At 51.1% G+C, this 23389-nt stretch overlaps 1 long non-coding RNA gene across 1 annotated transcript; it reads left to right on the top strand.

Annotated features, from left to right (window-relative positions):
* The first annotated feature begins 23 nt into the window (after positions 1 to 23).
* LOC138493318 (uncharacterized) lies at positions 24 to 21832 on the top strand. Its single transcript, XR_011276375.1, has 2 exons — positions 24 to 132; positions 21470 to 21832. It is a non-coding gene; the product is annotated as an uncharacterized lncRNA (long non-coding RNA).
* The last annotated feature ends 1557 nt before the right edge of the window (positions 21833 to 23389 follow it).

Raw genomic sequence — 23389 nt, 5'->3', positions numbered from 1 at the left:
AGCTAGTGACGTGTGCGTGCCTTTGTTCCTCCGCAGCGCAGAGATTGGCACAGGTTTACATCACTATGACGGCATCTGCAGTACGTAGGGTGGGTGCCAGAGGTTAGACGAGTTCCTGAAAGAGGGGAGATCGTGAGTAACGTTAAATATGCTACCTTAGCGTCCAGTGAGGAGAGGCTCATGTGCCATGGACAGAGGAAAGGGCAGTCGGGAGGAAACGAGGGAGGCTGCAAAAAGTGGGGTGAGGGTGGGGGCACTTGCAGCAAGCTGAAGCTAAATGTTACATGAAAGGAGAGTTGTAAAGCCCAATAAAATAAAAGGCTATTACAATTACCTCGTCGGTTTTGTGTATTCCTTTTGGTATCTCTATGCTACGGGGAGTTAACCTGGGCATCTGTCCATTATTATGCCACATACATCACCCCTGCTCATTCTCTCGGCCCCTTTCTTTCCCCACCAGTAAGGTGCAGAATGAGACATGTCTTCTTTTTGGCAAAAACAGGCAGCAGATTTATTTTCACACATAATAAAAAACAGCAAACAATAGTGAAAATAGTTCTGAAGGTCCGCGACTGCTCCGTGCCCAAAACCTGCTCCCCCTTTCCCTAGGGTGGCCAACTCTTTGATAGTATTTTGCGGGACACTTGCCCACAAGGCGGCGATGACGTCACTACGTCATTCAGGTTTGGCCCGGCCCCTTTTTTTTAAACATTTTTCTAATGGCTCCTTTAGAGCCTGCAGGTTGAGCTGTAACGCTCTATCGCCAGGCTTAATTGAAATGCAAATGGTTTGTCCTTGAGAGGTGATGGTCACGTTTTTTAACTGAAAACATGACCATCACGACCCAGGAACAAAACATTAGCATTTGAATGAAGCCAGGTGTCGAGCGTTACAGCTCGACCTACAGGCTAAAAAGGGGCCAAGGCTGCAGAGCCGCCACAGAAAGAAAGCAGCAGGCTGCAGCGCCGTGCTGTTGAAATGCCCACTTCAATTCGCAGAGTGGCTGGGATGGATGCAGGTTGTCCTGACGAAAGTCGGGACAACCTGCGTCCCGCACAGCCACTCTGCAAATGGCGGGACAGAGTCCCTAAGTGCGGGACAATCCCGCTAAAAGCGGGACAGTTGGCCACCCTACCTTTCCCCAGCAAAGTCCATAATAGGCACAACTCCCCCAACCCTTTGTGTCTAAGACCTGCCTGCCCCTGCAGGTGTTCCTGGGCTGAGAGAGCGCCATTTGTTGGGGGGTAACTGTGCCCTCATTGCTACCACCAGACGCCCCCGCCGCTTAGGCTACCAAGAGGCGCTGGTCCGAAAGAGCCAAGACCCTTCCGGCTTTGCAATGCCTCATTCGGAGTCTGTCACCAAAACACTGCCTTGCCGTTCCGCGACGTCAACGGCCAGGTCTTGCCGTAGCTGTTCCTTGTGCAGGGTGGGTGGGTGGAAAACCAAAAACCTCCTCTGCTGCGGCAGGCGTCCTGCTGAAAGCTGAAAGTTTCTTTGCAGCAGGACGCCCGCACCTTATATGGGGCTTGGCCCGCCCCTTTATTTTGTCACCCTTTGCGGGAATTTCCACGCGCTTTGGGGCGCTTGGGTTTATCCCTCCCCCTTACCCAGGGTGGAGAAAGGAGGAGGACCCTGCCCCAGTTATCGGTGTGCCTCCTCCATTTTGCTGTTTTTTTGTCGTCACCTTCATAACCTGGGCATCTGTCCATTATTATGCCACATACATCACCCCTGCTCATTCTCTCGGCCTCTATCTTTCCCCACCAGTAAGGTGCAGAATGAGACATGTCTTCTTTTTTTCTTTAAAACTTTTATTTTTGTCGGCAGAGGTTCACAAGGCACAAACTTCAAGGCAACAAGCATATAAACCAGGCATAGCATAAAACATCATAATGATTACAAAATATAGTTCCAACAGTGGTTACAGAGCATCACCAAATAAAGAAGGACACAACAGAGATCACAATGCATGCATGGAGACTGGAGACAAGCCAGATCCGGGCGTGTTCTCACTTTGTTTGTTGAGATACGTATTAAATTCGCTCCAGATGTTCCTGGGGCGAGATTGGGCGGGCAGCATAGTCAGGTATTCCTCCTCACAGTTCCGTGACCATGTGAGCATACCCAGCCATTTCTGAGAGGCCGGTGGGGAGGAGCGCTTCCAGCTCTGGAGTATACATTTTTTGGCAATCATGCAACTTATATTCAAAAACTTTTTCAGGCGCTTAGTTTCGTCAGTCCTCCAGACCCCAAACAGAACTGCCAAAGGATCGGAATCAATTACAGTTTCAGTTACTGCACTTAGTGTATGTAGAACACCGTCCCAAAAATTGGACAATTTGTTACAGGTCCAGAACATATGTAAGTGATCAGCATCCACTGCCTCGCAACGCGGGCAGAGGTGCACCTCAGAGCGAGCAAACCCCGATGTCCTGCATGGAGTGTAGTAGAGCCTATTAAGAAGCTTATATTGCATGGCACGAAAACGGAAGTTGAGGGAGACTTTTTGTGTGTGGCAGCACATATCCTCCCACAATTCATCAGGTATTTCTAGGCCCAGTTCGGCCGACCATCCGTCGTGCGCCCCGAGAGCCGGAGTGGGGATGATGTCTTGTAGGTGTTGATACAGTGAAGAGACGACTCCCTGTGTACCGCCCGAGTTAGCGATATATGCTATTGCTGGGTTATCTGGGGGCTCATCAGGAAAGGAGGGCCACATGGTGCGGAACGCGGCGCGAAGCCTGTAGTATTGAAGAGTCTCTAGGGGGGATCTGGTGTGCCCCGGTCTCCATGTTTGGGGATCTATGAATTTGCCTTCGGGATAGAAGTCGGATAGCGCCAGATACCCCAGTGCAACCCAGTGTCGGGCCAAAGCGATATCCAGCGTGGGCTCCAGGCCAGGGAAGGCCCATACGGGAAGCCATTTGTTATATGGGGAGGGCCCACTTGTCGAGTATGGCAGACGTGACCAGGCATACAGGGTCGCAGCAATGGGGTCGATGAGGGAATCAGGTGCATAGTGTCGATGTAGTATTAAGGACATTAAGTTGATACCAGCGGACGCAAGCCGATCCAGTTTGACATGTGGGCGCACTGGGGAGCCAGGGTACCAATGAGTAGCATGCTGGGCCTGGGCTGCGATCCAGTATAGTTCTAGGTCTGGAGCAGCAATACCTCCCCGTTTGTATGAAAGTGCCATGTCAGTCCACTTCTTGCGCACTGCTCCGGAGTGCCAAAGGAATTGTGCACAAAGCGTATGCAATTTAGTGAAATAAGCCCTCCCAGGCCATATGGGTATATTTCAAAAGGTGTATAAGAGCTTGGGGAGCAAGATCATTTTAATAAGAGATAGTCGGCCAGCAACGGTCAACGGAAGAGTGCGCCATCGTGAAATTTTGGTCTCAACTGTTCGTGCTACAGCTGAGTAATTGTCGGCAAGCAAGGTGGGTTTAGTGAGTGATATTTGCACCCCAAGGTATCTAACACCCTCAGGGGCCCAGCGCAGGGGATACTCGGTGGTGGGCTGTAGGGTAGCTTTAGTGAGCGGGAAGATCTCCGATTTGGAATAGTTAATCGTAAATCCGGAGTGGGTGCCGACGCGGATGATGTCTCTCAGTATGGGATCTAGGTGAGTTGTGGGATCTCTGATGTATAGTAGGACATTGTCAGCATATACAGATATTATTTCAGGATCGTCAACCAGTCCTATTCCTTTACGCGAGTGTCGTACACGGACAAAGTCCGCCATTGGTTCTATCACCAAAGCGAAAAAGATCGGGGAGAAGGGGCAACCCTGTCTGGTGCCTCTGAATAGCGTGAACATCTCGGATGTTAGTGAGTTAACTCGTACCTGCGCAACAGGGGAAGTGTATAATAGTTTAATGAACCCTATCATATTTGGGCCAATGCCCATTGTTTCGAGGACCAGCCACATGTATTTCCAAGAGACCATATCGAAGGCCTTCTGAGCGTCCAGCGTAACCGCTACGGCCTGGACGTCTTGATCTATACGGGACATGACATTGAACAATCTGCTTGGTCTTCTTGTACCAAGTGCGTCATAATTGGCAAAAAGCGATTAGCAATGATTTTAGCAAAGATCTTTGTGTTGAGGTTCATGAGGGAGAGAGGTCTATAGGACCCGCACTCGTCATCAGGTTTACCCGGTTTCGGCAGCACCGTGATGGCCGCTTCCCGCATGGAAGGGGGGAGGATAGAGGCTCGGAGTGCCTCATTCCAGACCTCCAACAGCCGGGGGGCCAGAATAGCTATGTGCTCTTGGTAGAAGTCCGCAGTGAGGCCGTCAGGTCCCGGCGCCTTGCCTTTAGGTAAGTCTGAGATAGCCAATACTATCTCATCCAGCGTAAACGGGGCATCCAACTGGTCCCAGGTCTGTGGGGAAATTTCCGTGGTGGGGATCTGGTCGAGGAGCTCTCGCATATGTTGTTCGGTGTGCTCTATGGGCTGGGAGTAAAGGGATCTATAGAACTTGGTAAATATATCCAGTATTCATTGGTCTGCCCATTGAGCGTCACCATTTCGCTCTCTGATGGAAGTGATCTGCGTTCGGCCCAATTCCCCCCTCACAAGTGTTGCAAGCGTTTTCCCGGGTCTGTCTCCCTCTCCATATTTCCTGGCGGCCTGTGGGCGGCTGAAGTAATGAACTTCGCTGGTAGCTAGAGTGTTAAATACCTGGAGCTCATCTGAGATTTGGGCAAGAGTGGTGGGGTCAGTACCGGAGGAGCAACATTGCTCCAATCTTTTCAGTTTGGCCTCAGATCGCCCTAGAGCGGCTCTAATAGCTTTCAACACCCCAGCCTCCCGGGGGATAGACATACCCCTAATGTAAGCCTTAAAGGCCTCCCATCTAACCGCAGCAGACGTGTCCTGAAGAGAGTTAAGTTCAAAGAACGACTCAATGTCAGCTAGTATCTCAGACTTAAACACAATGGGCCTCATTACACGGTAGGCGGTAAACCATGGTGCTATTAGCGCCATGGTTCATGCCGGTAATTTACCGGTACCGCCTTGGAGGAAAGGGGAATTACCGCCCTATTCCAAGGTGGGGAAGGCGGTAATTCCTCCTTCCTCCATTGCCCTTCCCCATTCCCATTTGTGCCCCATAGGGCATAATGGGAATGGGGAAGGCGCTAATTACGGTACCGCAAATTGCGGTACCGTAATTAGCACCCCGGTCCCTTTGCGGGTTCGTTTTTTAACGCCTGCTAAAAGCAGGCGTTAATGTACCAACCCGCAAAGGGACCTCGTAGTAAGGCGGTAAGGGTTTACCGGTACCGGTAAAATACCGGTACCGGTAAACCCTTACCGCCTACCGTGTAATGAGGCCCAATGTCTTTTAGGGCTTCGGACTTAAAGCGCCAGGTGCAGAGTGTTGGAATGGGAATTCCCAGTCCTAAGGACAATGTGATTGGAGCGTGATCCGAAAATGTGTGGGGCAAAATGCATGTATCTTCCACCCTACACATGACCTCTCTAGAGACCAAGAACAAATCTATCCTGGACGAACTATCGTGTACAGAAGAGTAATAGGTGTATTCCCGCTGCAGGGGGTGAAGTGTTCTCCATGCGTCACAGATATTGAGCGACTGCACGTGGCCATGCAGCCTGCGCGCCACACCAGACAGAACTCTGGCTGCCATGGCAGTTCTGTCCAGGACAGTGTCCAGAATAAGGTTCAGATCCCCACCCCCCCATATGATCTGCACCCCTACGAAGCCCAGCAGTATGGTAGTTAAAGTGTCAAAGAATTCTGGAGAATCTACGTTGCGACAGTAAGTGTTAACCAGCAGATACTCTTTATTGACCAGTGTGCAGTGTAGTATAACATAGCTACCTTCAGGGTCGACGTAGCTTTTATGCAGCACAAACTTGATTGATTTGTGGATCATCGTGAGAACGCCTCTAGATTGTGTGGAATAGGAGGTAAAGAACCTGGCAGAAACCCATGACGGGCAACAGCCCTCGGGATGAGTCCATTGGAATGTGTTTCTTGTAGAAGCAATATCTTGCAATTGTGTCTGTTGGCATAGGCCACGATCTTACGGGCCTTAGTGTGATTGCTCAGCCCCCGAATATTCCAGGAGATTATGACAGTAGCCATTTCAGAGGTAGGCATCTACACACACAGTACCCATATTTCAGTGAACAACCCAGCTCCAGTGATGGTATGAGCTCCCAGATTTGGAACAGAAAGTGGGCATGTGGCACTTCAGCATGCGCGCCGCGAAACCTCATGTGCCTTTTTGAAAAACCACCCATTTCCCGCCCCCCACCCTCACCACTAACCATGGATCAGCAGGCTAAACATCGCCCACCCTTAACTGCGCGCAGTTGGGCCGTCCCCAACCTGGCCCAAACTGCCCTGAGGCCCAACTGGGGCCAACACGTACCAAAGGTTTGAAAAAAAACAGTGCAATCGCAATGGGGTGCACCGTTGCTGTGCGCTAGCACGCTTGTAGCCAAATGGCTCTGTTGCAAAACGAACAGTGGTGGCGGACACATGACGCAGGCCCCACCCACGGAGCGGGTAATCGGGGACTGCGCACGAGCCCCTGCGGTTCCGTAACAAACCAAGACAGTTTCAACAGTCAAATAGTGTACATCCCTATGTCCCATATATGGGGAACGGGGCTTATCGCAGAGAGATTAAAGACCTGCATTTGAACAACAGGAAGACAGAAATTGAGGTAGGACAACAAAACAATGCAAGACTGGCTCTGTGGAGTGCCTCACTAACATGCCAATAAGGATGTGCACATTAACGCTGTCGCTCGTAAGGACTGCAGGGGCGTGGTTCATCGCAGGCGCAGAACGTTACAGTGAACAGAGTAACCTTACCAGCAACGCATTGCAGATTAAGTTAACAAGTTCAATAAATGTCTACAATCCGTGCCATTCGCTATCAATTATCATCAACACAGCCGTCTCCAGAACCCTGAAGCGGTATTTGCATCTCAATGAATTTCACTGCCTCGTCGGGGACGGCGAAAAAGTATAGTTTGCCTTTATGGGTGAGTTTGAGCCGTGCAGGGAATAAGATGGTATATGGGACATTGCGTTCCTTGAGCATTTTCTTGACGCCGAGGAATTGACATCTCTCCTGCTGCACCGCCACCGTAAAGTCTGGGAAGATTCTGATAGTGTGAGACTCCAGTCGCAGCTCCCCCTTCTCCCGTGACAGGCGAAGGATGAGGTCCCTGTCACGATAATTAAGAATCTTGGCTATAATGGGTCTGGGGCTATCGCCAGGTCTGGGTCGCGGGGAAAGGGCCCGGTGAGCCCGCTCCACCGTGAAATAAGGGGAGAGGTCCGGATCACCCAGCAAGTCCTTGAATAGTTGTTCGACTGCGTCCTCCACGCGCCCCTCAAGGGCAGTTTCAGGGACCCCAATGATGCGAAGGTTGTTTCTGCGGGAGCGGGACTCCAAGTCATCGCATTTTGCCTTAACGCTCTCCATGTCGCGTGATAAGGTGGCCACAGTGTCCTGAAGTGTGTGTATCGCATCTTCATTGGTGGAGATCCGGTTTTCAGCATCAGTAATTCTAGATCCAGCCTGGTCTACACAGGTTTTGAGTGAGTCAACATTCGCATTAATGTCATCAAGCTTCTCGTGAAAGAAGGCAAAGTTTTTCGCCATTGATTCCATCATGGCAGTGAGGTCTGGCGCCGCCACCCCCGGATTAGGGTCGTTGTCAAGTTCTTCCTGTGGGGGCGACGTGTGGCCCACCTCAGGCCGAGGGACCGCCTTAGTAAATTTGTCCATGGCACCCCCTTTAGCAGATCCTTTGGAACGACTCGACATGGCCAGAACCAGAGGGGGAGGTAATAAGATGAAGGGGGCGGGCTCCGGCGGCGTTAGGGGCTGCCACAGGCTCGACGAGAGCAGTCCGGCTAGTTGAGAACACAGCCCCCCTTGGTCAGTCCAGCCAGTGAGTCAGGTATTGAGGAGGCCCCGTGCGCGGGGAGTCTAAATATATAGCTCAGCCAAGTATGAGGCCAGATGGATCATCTCATTCCCTATTGCGGTTCCCTCAGGGAGCAGTGTCAAATCCGGGGAGGCTGCAGCTCCGAAGCAATGTATGGCAGGGCGGCAGAGGGAGATTCCAGCGGGAGAGGTAGCCCCTATAGCCACGCGGCTGAAGTGTGGGTGATAGGGCAATCCGCCGTAGAGTGGCCGTGTCCCGGTGTTCCAGGGAATGGACGAAGCAATGCACACGCCGCCAGCCAGTGTCAAGGGAGAGGGTAGAAGGATCGCGGATACATGTAGGGCCCAGGTGGAGCCACCCCCTCAGCTCCTCACCTGACCGGCACCGGATTGGCGTCGAGGCAGAAATCCCTTAGAAAATGGACACACCATTCAGGTTCAGCTGGGTTACAGATCAGCAGTGATGCAGGAAACAGGCCGCGACAGCGGTCCCCACCGGTTTGCACCAAACAGCTCAGCCCAGGCCCCTCACGACCGTAGACGGGCAGCCGACGTGCGGCGGGCAGCCGCGGCCTAAGCCCCCAGCGGAAAGGACAGTCTGGCGGGGCCGGGACAGGAGCGGACCGGCCCACGAGTGTAGTGTGTGCCCCAAGGCGCCAGGAAGAGGGCAGCCATCAGATGAATCCGGCGGGAGGCACCCGATCAGGCCATGATCAGGGCGCAGGTCCTAGTTAGAGTTCGTGTCGCTTATTAGCTAGCTGTACCGTTTGTTCGTCCCATACGTGTTGTCTGTCTTTGGTCTTGCAGGAGCAGTGTTTTATGTACAAGCGCCCTGATGCCTGTGGGCTATCGGCGCTATATAAAAACTAAATACATACATACATACATGATGAGGACAGGGCCCAGCGGAGGCCCAAGAGCGGTCCTCAGCGAGACACAGCGGGACGAAGATCTCCTGCTCGGAGGGTCCGATTTCTCCCAAAATTTGACGTGCGGATAGTGCTCGTTGGCAGCAGTGCAGGGATCGTAGCAGGGACTCAGGATCCAAAGCAGAACCGCAGATGTCAACGGATAGAAGGCAGCTAGGCACGGAGCTCTTGCACTAGGCAGCCATTTTGCAGGCTTCTCAACAGCGCCCCCGACATGTCTTCTTTTTGGCAAAAAAAGGCAGCAGATTTATTTTCATATATAATAAAACACAGCAAACAATAGTGAAAATAGTTCTGAAGGTCCGGCGACTGCTCCGTGTCCAAAACCTGCTTCCCCCTTTCCCCAGCAAAGTCCATAATAGGCACAACTCCCCCAACCCTTCGTGTCTGAGAGCCACCTGCCCCTGCAGGTGTTCCTGGGCTGAGAGAGCGCTGTTTGTTGTGGGGAAGCTGAGCCCTCATTGCTACCACCAGACGCCCCTGCCCCTTAGGCTCCCAAGAGGCGCTGGTCCGAAAGAGCAAAGACTCTTCCGGATTGGCAATGGCTCATTCGGATTCTGTCTCTTGTCACTGGTCCCCAAAACACTGCCACGCCAAAGGTGGGTTACCGCCCACCGAGGCGCCCCCCTTCCCTCTTTCATAGTTCAAGGAGCTTTGTGCAGATATTCCAAAAAAACAGATCCATTCCAGGTGCCAACAATTGCAATCCATCCTTCAAGTAGTATTCCGGGGATTTCAAGTTGATCAAGCCGTGCCTGATCTGAGGAAAACCTCTGCCCCAGTAGAATTTTGCCATTGCGCAATTCAATTTCCTTCTCTAATTCTCAACCGCTGAGTGACTCTCAGCACCCCTTCATTCCTGCCTCAGAATGATTTCCGACCACACAATCTCAGTCTCCCCCAGCTCTGCTGACAACTCCTGTAAGAAAAACATCATCTCCCTCATCAAGCTCCCTCTTCCCAAACTCGTCAAGTCATTGCCCCCGAGGTGTATGATCAAAACATCAGGTTTTTGCTGCTTGCTCAGCAATTTGCGCATGGGACCTTGCAGCTGTGCCTATCTCATCGCAGGCACCCCATGCCACCATATCCGATACTCGCCAGCGGTCAGCTCCTCCTGTTCGGCCGTCCAGCACGCCCCAGCCCTTGACACAAAGGAATGCCCAACCACCCAGACGGACTGCCTCCTTCTCTGTGCTGCAACTACTAGGAAGGAGATGAGAAGGCAGCTGTTAGCGCTACATTTTTTCAGGCCTGATGTACCTCCTAAAACACCCCGATTTCAATCCCCCTATTTGTTTGATAGCCTCCGCACTCATGCCCATCCCTGCCGCTGAGGTGGCTGCCCCTATCCTAAAGGATTGAGTCCCGAACACCCCCTCTGTAACCCCCATTTTCTCCAGTGCCATGTCCATGTCCCTCTTGAATTGGAAACGGCTCAAGGCGATCCATCATTGTGTAAGAGAAAAGGGGACCCCTCGCCTGTAGGCAGTCTCTGCTGGAGATACGCCGCCACGCACCCCACCGGGCACACCTTGCTGCCTTGTGTGCTGATGAGTGTAATGGTCCTACCTTTCCCCTTCTTATCTGTCTTGGATTTTCTCAGTAAGATGCTCAAACGACCTTTGTCTAAGTGCACGTCACCCATCCTCAGGAACCGAGAGCCCCTGTCGTCCCTATTCTCCGGTACCAGCTCACCCACTCTGAAAGACCCAAAGAAAGCTAAAATGAAAGCCGCCGCAAACAGAACCCTCTCGGACTCGTTCCTGCAAACTCTTCGTAGGCATTCGATCATACTGTGTAATTTCATCACGTCAATGGCCGCCTTTCATCTGGCTTCCTCTCAGCCTGCTTGGCCCAATCTTTCATTGCCATCACAATGTAATGCTCTCTCTCTGTCCTGCCCCCCAACTTGTAGTAGTGCGCCATTGCCGCCAAGTGATAGGCCATCCAAGATCTCGTCCTCCCAGACCGGCAACACCATCCTACAAAAACCTGTACCGGTAATTCCCTCTGTGCTTCTGTCAACACCTTGTTCTGAAGGGCCAAGAACCGCTTCCAGCATGTGTTGTATCTCCTCGCTGTGCCAGGTGCTAGAGCGGTATATATCAAGGAACTCAGATCCCCCGCAATCATGCCCCACCACTGCGCCTTGACTGGGGTCATCATCATGCTTGCTTCCGGACAGCTCCCCCGAAACTTCTCCCACTGCAAACGAGAGGGAGTGTCAGTGGCCACATTTTTCACCCCTGGAATATGCCGTGCCCTCATTCAGCAGGCACCTTGTGAGCTCTCTGAGCAGCGTCATCACCCTTACTAGACGTGCCTTGGTTGATGATCTGTATCACTGCCAAATTGTCTGACCAGATCAACACCTTTTTGTCCCTCAATTGTCGGACCCACATTTTAAAAGCCACTACGATAGGGAACAACTCTAGCAGCGTGATGTCCCTAGTAATCCCTACGCTGGCCAAGCCTGACCGCACCACTTGCTCCCCAAGATGGCCCCAAATCCATGTGAACCTGAGGAATGAGTGAAAAGCCTAAGCCCCTTGCCACTGTCCAACTGCTCTCTCCATAGCAACACCCCGTTAAAGTCATCCAAAACGCATCCCACATTCTGAGATCCTCCTTAACCTCCGCCCCCAGGCGGACATGTTGTCCTGCTTGCTGTAACCCCACTGTTTTAAGCTTGATGCTCCTAGCGAACACCTTCCCAGCCGGGATGACCTGTCCCGCAAAATTGAGGTTGCCCGCCAGTGACTGAAGCTCCCTCAAGGTGGCTTTATTCTTACCCCTCATCACCTTGATCGTTTCTTTCAATTTCAGCACCTTATCACTGGGCAGTCTGCATTCTCCTGTGACTGAATCAATCTCAATCCCCAGAAAGGTCAATGTCGTGACCAGGCCCACTGTCTTCCCCCTGGCAAGTGGTACCCACATTTCCTCCATCAGTCCCTGAAATGATCTCATGAATGACCGGCACTCACCCGTCCCCTTCTTACGATAAACAAAAAATCATCAAGGTAGTGCAGTAACCCCCCTACCGAGCTCCTTTGCCTTAATGCAAACTCCAGAAAGCTGCTGAAGTTTTCAAAGTATGCACACTAAACAGCACAACCCATTTGCAAACCTTTGTTAAAGAAGTAATCATCTTGCACCTTGAAGCCCAGTAAATGGTAGCTATCCTTGTGGATTGGCAACAACCTGAATGCGGACTCTATGTCAGCCTTACCCATCAGAGCACCTCTCCCTGTGGCTTTCACCATCTCCACAGACTCATCAAATGATGCGTAATGCACCCTGCACTGCTCTTCCGCTATGCCATCATTCACTGATTCCCCTTCCGGGAAGGAAAGGTGCTGTATCAACCGGCACTGCCCCTCCTCCTTCTTGGGAACCAAACCCAAAGGTGATACCACAAAATGCTCCAAAGGTGGGGAGGCAAAAGGGCCCGCCACCCTCCCCCGTTTGATTTCCTTTCCCACCTTTTGTGCCAATACCTCTGGCTTTACCAATGCTGATGTCAAATTGCTGGCCTCCCTGACACCCTTCACCCCCGTGAAAGGAATCCTGAACCCCCACCTAAAACCTTCCCAGAGAATTTCAGCATCACTAATGTTATGATACACATTTATAAAAAGGAATCATGACCTGCAATCAAACTGGTGTGGGTAAACGGCTTTTAATCGCTTTGTTTTCTCCTTGGGTTTGGCGCTGTTTCGCTTCTTCCTTTCCCCAGCTGAAGAGTTGTATCCACCTGAGCTTTTGCCCTTTGTGTGCTTGAATCTACAAGCCTTGCCGAAGGTACTGTTTCCTTAAGCAAACCCCCAGCATTCAGGCTGCTCCCCCTGGAAGCTGGAACAGTTGTACCACGAGGTGTTCCCTCCAAAGGACCCCTTGCCTCTGTGTGGATAAGACCCTTTATTCCTCCCGTATTGCGGCTTCTCCCCTTGCGCCTTGTCTCCAGATTCCCTGGCAGGTACCATTTTGTCTATGCACCCGCCCACATCCACTTCATCCCAGGACATAGTTGGCCAAACCTGCATTTTAAGTCTAAAACCCCTATCATAATTGAGCCAAGCATCGGTGCCATATTTTAGATACAGATTGTGACTGTACTGCTCATAAGCAATCTATTGAAACAGCATCCTGTGGGAATTTCTAAAGCATGATGGAAGTATACATCCTAAAGGCCCACAGCCAATTGTGAATAGTAGCCTCCACCTTTGGTCTCTCCCTGTCTTTCTTCTCCCTCTCTTTCTCAGTTAACTCCCTTAACCCTTTACCCTCGGGTTCCATCACCACCAGATCCAGGATTTCCCAAAATTATTTTTGCCACACCGTCTCCTTGTATGCCCTGGGTATATGCCATACCAAGGAATTCACTGCAACCCTTGCGGGGCCAAAGCCTGACATAGGCCTCCCATACTGCGTGACATTGCTCGCCACTCCGCCCTGAACCTGGTTGACTGATGGCGCCAGCACAGGCTGCAGTCCCTGGCCGTCTCCCCCACACACCCTGAGGTGACCCCAGGTACTGCTGCACCTTGTCCCCACCATGTTGGCCCTACCGCCTGCGGGCCTGTTGGTGGTGCCCCTACCTGTGCTAACTGCCCCACTCCTACTACCTGTCCTGCCCCGGGAGCGACAAAGGCTTGTCCCACCCCAGAGCCCAGGCCCCTTGTCACCAGGTTCTCCCCTTGATGGTGAACCGCCTCTGTGTTCCTACCCAACTGGTTAAAAGCATTAATATTACCACATAACATTTGGCCATTACCCCCATTTACCCATGCTTGCATACACTGCATGAACATACCTTTTACCATCTCCAAGGTTGTGGAGCCCTCTACTGCTACCGCCAAGTTGGCTACAGGAGCGCTGGGAGCACCGCCACGATTCCTTGGAGCCTCAGCAGGTACGGGTGCTATCAAGGAAACAGACTCCTGCGCCCTCCCCTTTCATTTAGTGCCAGCTGGTCTGTGCCTCCTGGTAGCATCCGCCTGCTGTTTGTTGGCCTTGACTTTCTCTGTCATGACCCTCTTCCTCTTGGATACTGGCTCTTCCTCCTCGTTCAGTTCCTTTTCTTCCTCTTCGCCCTCTTCTAGTGTCTGAATTTCCAGCAAAACCTCCTCATTGGATGTGGAAGGGAACAACAGAGGTGATTCAGCCCATTGGCTGCACCCAGCACCATCAGCCCCCAGTTGAGAGGCCATCAGCTCCATCCAGTTTGTGCCATGCTTGTCAGCCGCCATCCATGTCATGGCGAGGAAGGCCTGCAGGCCCTTCTTAGGGCAGACAAACCCCTTAGCACCTTGACCCTGTGCCTCCATCTTCTCCGCTCATAGCTTTGCCCACAAGCACTGGTTGATCGCCTGTGCCAAACTGTATCAAACTGAGCCCAACCAGCAGCCAAAAGTCCTTAAAAATTGACCGCTCCTCTGTAATCCTTCAACCAACATGGCCCGGCTGTTCCAAAGCAGTCAAAAGTATTATGGTTTATGGCCGCCCTTTTGGAGCGTTTCATCCAGGCGAGCCCGCTCCGCGCAGCTCACACTAGTCACAAGTACTTTACTTAACGCCCCTCCTTTAGCACGTTTCACCCAGGTGACCCGGCTGCTCAAAGAATTCACAATCCCTTTGTCTTCTGCCTGCTCCTCTCCAACATTTCACCCAGGCCAGCGCGGTAAAATACAAAAAAAAAAAGTATCCGCAAATATGGCCACTCCTCGTGCCGTTCACCCAGGCGAACCCGGTTCTGTGAACAACAGTATCAGCAACTATGGCCGCTCCTTCAATACTGTTTCACACAGGCGGGCCCAGACTCCTACTGTAGAAAACAGCACTTAAACTTGCGGCCGCTCCCTTTCCCCACGTGTCCCAGCGCCCGCTCCTCCTTACCTTCTCCGTGACGCAGGATGTGCCGCAAATGCACCCTGCCATCTGCTCGCTCGTCCACTCCTCGTCAGCTCCCGGCCATAGCAGACCTCAGGCTCGCAGCTGCCCTGACTGCCTGCTGCTGTGCCTCAGCTCCGCAGCTCCCGATCTTCACTCCCGCTATTAGTCCGCTCGAACTAAGTCCACCTGAGACAAAGCAGTCCCCCTGCCACAAAGTCCTCTTTGGCAAACGATTGCGATGCAAAAACGAAAAACCTCCTCTGCTGCGGCAGGCATCCTTCTGCTGAAAGCTGAAAGTTTCTGTGCAGCAGGACGCCCACCACTTATATGGGGCTTGGCCCGCCCCTTTCTTTTGTCGCTCTTCGGGGTCTTTCCACGTGCTTTGACGCATGTGGGTTTATCCATCCCCCTTACCCATGCGGTAAGAAGGAGGAGGGCCCTGCCCCTGTTATCGGTGTGCCTCCTCCATTTTACTGTTTTTTCATCGTCACCTTCTTGAAACAATGCTGATATACGCCTGAAACATTCCATGCTCTTATTGTGCAGCATGGCGTACGAGATTCTGGTAAGTTGTATTTCCCCTCCACCCCCGCAAAAAAGTGTGCCTTCCCTGTGTGCTCTTGGCTCAAGCACCTGCTGTTTCCAGCTGCCCAAGGGACGCTGATGATGCGGGTGCACCGGCCTCCATAGACCTCTGGTAAACAGCCTTTACTGTCACACCACGGCCGCCCCTCACGTCTGACCCACACATTTGAGGCAGAGAGTACAAAATGTATGTATTCAGTTTATTTTATATCAATGGGAGTGTGTCTGTTATGAAATAGGAGGCAGGCGGCAAGGAGGGATGGATCAGGATACGTTTATTCTATATCAAGACTGGAGGCGAGCATTATGCTTCAACTTCTTTTATTCACTCTTCAGCAGTTTCAACTATAAAACATAAGAAAAACTGAAAAGGTGTCTTTCCCTTCAGCACTTTTCCTTTTCTTGTTTAAAACTAGAAGTCCCCTGGTCTCTGTAGTCCTTCTAGCACTAGTCCATAGTATGACCACATCCTCTTCTTGGGCTCCTCCTCTTCTTTTCATGCTCTTCAAGCAGGTAAGTACACTTTCATAACTACTCCGATAAACGCAGGCTTTTATGCTGATAAATGCCTGCTGATAAATGGACAGGGCAAACTGTCAGAACTAAGAGTAGAGATATATATATGTGTTTAGGTATAGTTATTAGATCTGCAATTGTAGAAATGTATATGCCATAGATAAAAATACTCAGAAAGTTACATTTATACAGCGTGTACTCTTAATGGGCAAAACTAGAAATTATCTGCGCACAGCGGTGCGCGAAAGAACAGGTTAGTCCGAGACCGTAGAACAAGCTATGGCACTTCTCTGTTCTGACGAATGGCAGTAGTCAGGCTGAGGGAGGCGAGCCCTGTGTCGCGTTCCTGGCATGGCCGGGGGCTCGTCTTCCCTCTAAGCCACAGAATACTACAGCCCCCACCTTTGCGGGGGTGGTGCCAAGTAGGAATGCAACACGGCGGCCCCCTCCAACAGAGAGGCAGAGTCTCAGAGCCGTGTCGCATTCCTACAGCTCACACGCAGCGGATGCCCGGCACCGTTATTTCAAAGCAAATTGATAACATTGTGTTAGCGAAAACAGTGACCGATCAGCTAGGTGAAAACCATCACAACGAACATCCTCTCGACCGGAGAGGCAGCGCATTACGACGTGCGAGACACGTGTGCAGAGCAGGAGCTCTGCACGGATTGACAGCCACACATGCTGCTGTCAGCGCGACCTGCACGCTAAAATGGATCCAATGATCCGTCTTAGCGTGCTGGTCGCAGCATTAAGCTGCGGCCAGTGCAAAGAAGCACTGAGAAGAGTTGATAGAGATACAGGTGCAAGCCACGAACAAAAAAAACGTATAAAGAGAGGGCCTAGTACATCAAAGTGCTAGACAGGAGATTACCCCTGCCCTCAAGAGCAAGAGCCAACGTAGCAGTGGGCGTGCACCAGACACCGTAAAGGTATAAGGCACACAGCACTGTCACCATGTCCGAATTTGAATGGAGCGAGGAGGAGCAGTCCTTAGACCTCACCTCCAGCTTTAAGGAAGTGCTGGGGAGCTCGTTGGCAGACGCAGTGGTGCAAGGGGTTAAACCCCTACACAAGAGGCTGGAGACCCTAGAGTCCATGCTGAGCCAGCCCAGAGAAAACACCTTAGAAAAGAGCAGCATGCCCACAGAACCTAAGGGGAGTGACCAGACCCGTAAGAGGAAGGCCTCTTATGACCCCATGGGTCGACCATACGGGGTACCTGACAATGCCCCAGAGGCTGCTGACGCGTTCTCGAAGCTCAAAGTAGCATTTATGCACCGATCGGCTGTGCCAGGCCTCAAGTCCCCCACCCTAGGGGAAGCAAATACGGGCACGGATGTCCTAGGCTCAGAAGAAGAGCCAGCAAAGAACAAGCAATCTTCGCTAGAACGAGATGAGAAAGAAGAAGAAGAAGAATAGGTAAAACCCAGTGGCAAAAGAGCCTGCAAGGAAAAGCACCTGACGAAGATCCAGAAGAAGATTCCGACATGTTTCACCCCGACAACATTTGGAACCCGAGAGCCTCCGACTGGCAACCCTCCACGAGGGTTCCAAAGTACATGACCGCCAGGCTGAGAAAAGCTCTGGACAAGGAGGTGAAGCAACGCCTCCGGGCGGAATGCCCCGTCAGGACCTGCCAGGCAAGGTGGCAGAGACACCGGATCTAGACCCAAAAATGCTGGCTTTTGTATCTAAGACCAACAAACATCCAAGGAAGGGAATAGATAGATCTTGGAGAGAAAGTCCTGGATATTTCAGGACCACTGACAAAGATAATGGACCTGGCCGAGAGGGCTAGGGACACCGGGGAGGAGATTGACCCCAAAGCCCTCGCGAGCTGGTCCCAGAGAGCGGTGTGCCTTCTTGGCAACGCCAACTGCGCCATCTCATCTGAGAGAAGGAGAGGCCTCCTACTCAAAATAGACCCCAAACTAAGCGACATAGCTAACTATGAAGCCAGAGAGTCAGTCCAGGTACTTCTATTGGGAGACACCTTTGGAAAGGAAATGGGCAAATTCGTCACCACCTACACCTCCTTGGAAAAAGCCCAAACGTCTATTCGCAGGGTCTACCCAGGCAGAGTTTTTGCCGGGACTGGCCGCCATCGGGGTCGATCGGCTGATCACTACCAAGGAGGCAGAAGACACCATAACCCCAGAGCACAGTACTGGGAGTCCAAGCAACAGAACACATTCTTCCCGGTAAGAGAACGCTTTCCTAGAGGACCAGGTGAGAGAAGGGAACTATCCTCCAGTGGGCGGGAGAACTCAGCTCTACTGGTAGAACTGGCGCGAGCTATTCAGCAATGCACGGGTATTGCAAACAGTAAGAGGGCTACACATAGAATTCATTCAGGAGCCAGTGCAATAGACCTGGCCTTGGGAAATACAGATGCAACAATACGATCTAGATGGCCTGCATCACAAACTCTGCCAGCTACAGCTGAAGGGAGCCATAGAAAAGTGCAGGACAAAGCCGAGATTTGTCAGCTCTATGTTTCTGGTACACAGGAAAGAGAAAGTGCAACCAGTTATAAACCTAAGAGAGCTGAAAAGGTGGTTAGTATACCGACATTTCAAGATGGAAGGCATACACCAGCTCCGGGATACCCTCAGAGAAGGAGGCTGGCTAACCAGGATAGACCTGAAGGATGCTTATCTCACGGTGCCAGTACAGCCAGAGTTCAGAACTTTCCTAGCATTTCGCTGGAATAGGCAGCTGTGGTGTTTCAGCACAATGCCCTTCGGGCTAGCCTCAGCGCCTTGGGCTTTCAAGTTGATGAAGCCAGTGGCAGCAACAATCCGGGGGAAGGGGATCCGGATGATCATATACCTGGATGAACTTCTACTCCTATTGGAGGATCGACAGACTCTGGTGTACCAGACCTCATGGATGCAGGAGCTCCCAGATTCACTGGGATTCCTAGTGAACAGAGAAAAGTCACAAACAAAGCCAGCGGAAAGTTTAGACTTTCTGGGATTTGTAATAGACACCATAAAAGCAACCCTACAACTACCAAGCAGAAAGATAAAAGACATCAAGAAGGAGATCAGGGACTGCCCGAGGAAACAGGAGATTTCGATCAAGGGTGGATAGTGGGGATGCTAGCCGCATCAATCCAAGCTATATTTCCGGGACCCCTCCATTACCGGACCCTCCAGAGGCTAAAGATCAGACACCTACAACAGGATCTAAGATACCACCAGAGGGTGCCCCTGGACCAGGATTCTATCACGGAGTTAGAATGGTGGTTGAAGAATATGGACGCTTGGAATGGGCGTGACATCTTTGGAGACCGGCCAAACCTAGTGATAGAGTCAGACGCGAGCCGACTAGGATGGGGAACGAGATGTGGGTCCCTAGAGATCGGAGCAAAGTGGAGCAAAGAGGAGCTTTGCCTACACATAAATAACCTGTACTACTAGCAGGCTCATTTGCCATCAAGACATTCACGAGAGAGAGGGTGACGGTGAGCTCCTGCGTACTCCTCAAAATGGACAACATATCGGCTGTGAGATACATGAATCACTTATGCGGTACAAGATCCAAACTGCTAGCAGAACTATTGAAGGACTTCTGGCATTCCTGCCAAATTCCAGTGACTGGAAGCTAGACCTGGAGATTTTCCGGCGGATGAATCAGATGTGGGGTCCGGTGCACTACGACCTTTTCGTGTCGTGTCTCAATGCGCAGACGAGCAGCTTTTTCAGCTGGAGGCTGGACCCAGCCGCTCAGGGCACAGACACGTTCTTGCACGCATGGGCAGGGGAGATACATTACGCATTTCCCCCTTCGCAATGCTGAGCAGAGTCTTGGCGAAGTGCCATCGAGAGAAGGCAGAGCTGATCCTGATAGCCCCGATGTGGAAATCACAAGTGTGGTTTCCGACATTGATGGGGATGACAGCGGACACACCACAACTGGTCCCAGAAGGGGAGCACTTGCTCACGGACCCAGCTGGGTCGTTTCACCCTCTTAGAGTGAGGGGGATTCTTCCACTGATAGCATGCATAATATCAGGAGACGCTGGGAGTTGGCAGGCATTTCGGCACAAGCTGGGGAGCTTATCGCAGAATCTTGGGCCCCCTCCATTAGGAGGAGCTACGACGAAGCTTGGGCCAAGTGGACAAGCTGGTGCAGAGGGAGAAATGTTCATCCCATTTTAGCGCTGATAGTACCAATGCTAAACATTCTGGCACACCTCCTGCAAGATGGCAAAGCCTTCAGTACGATCTGAGTGTACAGATCAGCCATCTCCGCAGGCCACTTGCCAGTACAGGGTATGTCAGCAGGAGAGCACCTGCAGTGTCCAGACTCATAAGGGGAGCATGATACAAAGTGCCTACCGAGCCGAGAAACAGCTGTGGGACGTAACGGTAGTACTCAGATTAATAGATAGCTGGCCAGTAGACAGATTTCTATTGCTAAAACCGCTGTCAGGCAAGCTAGCCATGCTCTTGTGCCTAGAGTCCTGTAAGAGGGTGGTCAGTCATAATGTAGAATGCAATAATGTAGAAAGTCAAAATGTCGATTTTTTTTTTAGAAAACAATAATGTCGAAAAACAATAATGTCAAATTTTTTCTACATTTTTTAGAATTTTTTCGAAAAAAATAAATAAATATATATATAATTAAAATGTGTTGAGTATGAGGGGTGAGAGGGTGGTGGGAGGGTGGGGGGTGGCCGGGGGTGTTGGGTGAGGAGGGTTGGGGGGGACCCCCCCTAGTAAATGATACTCTTCTTGTTTATTTATTTATTGATAGTGCTAATTGCCAATTTTTTTTCGACATTTTTTTTCTAATAATTGACTCTTTTCATTATATGTATAGGTTTTCTACATTTTTTTTTCTACATTTTTGTAAGTCGACATTTTTTTTTTCTACATTATGACTATAAACCCTGTAAGAGAGTGGCAGATGTTAAAGCCTTAGAATTTGATAGGAAGGCTTTCAGACCCGAAGCAGTGACCTTCTCGATAGTAAGGAGAACAAAGACAGGAGCCACCTCAGCATATTACCCTTATTTCCCTAATTATTCCAAATGGTGTGTCGCTAGATGCATTAAAGAGTACGAGAGCAGAACAGCAGAGCGCAGAGCAGCAGGCACCACACAATTGATAATAGCGCGCAGCAAACCATTCCAGGCAGTGGCAACAGCCACCATAGCTAGATGGGTGCATGAAGTGATGCAACTAGCGGGCATCAACCTCAAGGAATACGGGGCACATTCAATGAGAGGGGCCATGGCTTCCAAAGCATTTACAGCAGAAGTAACCCTGCAGGATATCATGCAAGCAGTGGACTGGGCTAGCAATTGTACATTTAAAGAGTTCTATTTTAAACCAATTAGAGGGATAGCAACAGCAGTGCTACGGAAGCTTTAAACAAGCATAATGCTTGCCTCCAGTCTTGATATAGAATGAAGATTACCCCTGCTAACTGCGCAGGGTGTATTAATTCTATTAAAGACTAGGAGGCAAGCATTAATTTCCCGCCCTCATATGTACTGTACAAATGTATAAACTGTTTTGCTATTATGAAGGACAGTACATGAACACCACCCTGATATTGTTGTTTATATGCTCCACAGGAGAGGACCAAAAGAATAATTGAAGATGAGGATGTCCAAGAGAGCAAGCATTAAGATTTACACGCCTCGCAGCGAGAATCGCAGCAAGAGCAAGCATCACTTGAAAGGGTTCAACACGTTTGATGGACCGTTTGTTATTTCAAGTTTGGAAGGATGCAGTTTAGAGCATCAAAAGAAGAGGAGTAGCCTAAGAAGAGGATGTGGTCATAATATGGACTAGTGCTAGAAGGACTACAGAGACCATGGGACTTGTAGTTTTAAACAAGAAAAAGAAATGTGCTGAAGGGAAAGACACCTTTTCAGTTTTTCTTATGTTTTATAGTTGAAAGTGCTGAAGAGTGAATAAAAGAAGTTGAAGCATAATGCTCGCCTCTTAGTCTTTAATAGAATTAATACTCCCTGCGCAATTAGCAGGGGTAATCTTAATTGGCAACATAAAACCCAGACACAGCCAGCGGAGCGCCGCTGATGCCCGTTCCCCAACTGCCCTCCTGTATTGTTCCCGACCCAAAGGTGTTATGGTGCGTGCTAGCACCATGTCAGGTGATGGCCGTGTCACGGTTTCAATAAAAGTGGTCTTCCCGCCAATCGGACAGACCCTCCCGCAACCCACAAAGACGACTGGCATCTTTATTTCACGCCCTGGTGCCCCCGGCCCGTCCTTGTAACAACTGGGGATTAGGCGGCTGATTCATCTTGCTGTGCCGAGCTGGAGCCCCGGTTACGCCTGATCATCTCGGTGCATCGCTGATAGGTTTTCCCCAGCAGCTGTTGGGCCCTGCTGCAGAAGTCATCACAGCTCTGAGCGCAGACACAGGGGTGTGTCTCGTGCCCAGCCAGGTGGCCCCGCTTCATCTCCGGCGAGCTCTGGGAAACTGGTGAGTCTGCGCTCTGTTGCGCAGTAATTTCTAGTTTCGAACAAGAAAAGAGAGGAGAAGTTTATGGTGTTTACACCGTGGGAGAGACCCCCCATCCATACTAAAAAAAATGAAAACTGGTGCTGGCTTCTGGTGAACTTGTGGGGGTGGGAAGTGACAGGAGGAGGGCCTGCAACCCTCCCCATGCCCATGGGCACTATAGAGGCCACGGCCAAGCCCTGCGCAAAACCGATATGAACGCTTCCACGCTGGTGAGCAGGCCAGGCCCCGCTGGTGGCAGGGGAATTGATAACCCTGCAAGCGGCCCAATCACATGGGTGCTTGTGCTGCGGTTGGAAGATTCTGTGACCATGGGGACACTGTCTGAAACAGTCTGGCCCGTCCACTCAGCTAGCGGCCCTTGGTAGCAACACATGAGTGACGTAGAGCAGAAGGATGAGGCCGGAATATCCTCCAGGCCCAGGCTCTCACTTCCAGGAGCGATGGGCGGAGAAGCAGCATCGCACCACGTGAGGCCCACCAGGGCTTCATTAGTTGATCAATACTGGAATTTGACATCACTGGAGCACCCGCTACTCTCGGCCCACGGTGGGACATGTGGGTAGAAAGGTTAGAAATGTACTTTGCCACCACCAAGGAGACCGATGAAACGGCTATGAGGGCAATGCTTCTTTTCTATGCGGGCAGTGAGGTACATCAAATCTTCAAGACTCTGCGGCTTCGGGACAATTCGTATGATGCTGCCAAAGAAACACTACAGGAATATTTCTCCTACTAGTTAACAACAAAGATTACGAAAGATTTTGCCTGCGGCAGGCCCACCAAGAGCCAGCACAATCTTTGGATGTGTTTCATGCACGACTATGCCAGCTAGCCATGGTATGCCGGTTAGCTGATGAAACAGACAAAATAAGAGCACAGATCATTTAACATTGCTCGTTAGCAGCACTGTGCTGCCAAATACTGAAGGAACCTGACATACCGTTGCACAGGATACTGGAGTTGGGAAGGACTCAGAAACTGTCCGTGTCTAGGTCTGCGC

This window comes from Ambystoma mexicanum, chromosome 10 (genome assembly GCF_040938575.1).
Source record: "Ambystoma mexicanum isolate Mex_15411 chromosome 10, UKY_AmexF1_1, whole genome shotgun sequence".
Classification (NCBI taxonomy): domain Eukaryota; kingdom Metazoa; phylum Chordata; class Amphibia; order Caudata; family Ambystomatidae; genus Ambystoma; species Ambystoma mexicanum.
Note: the sequence above shows the minus strand (reverse complement) of the source record. Positions and strands in the feature narration are given on the sequence as shown.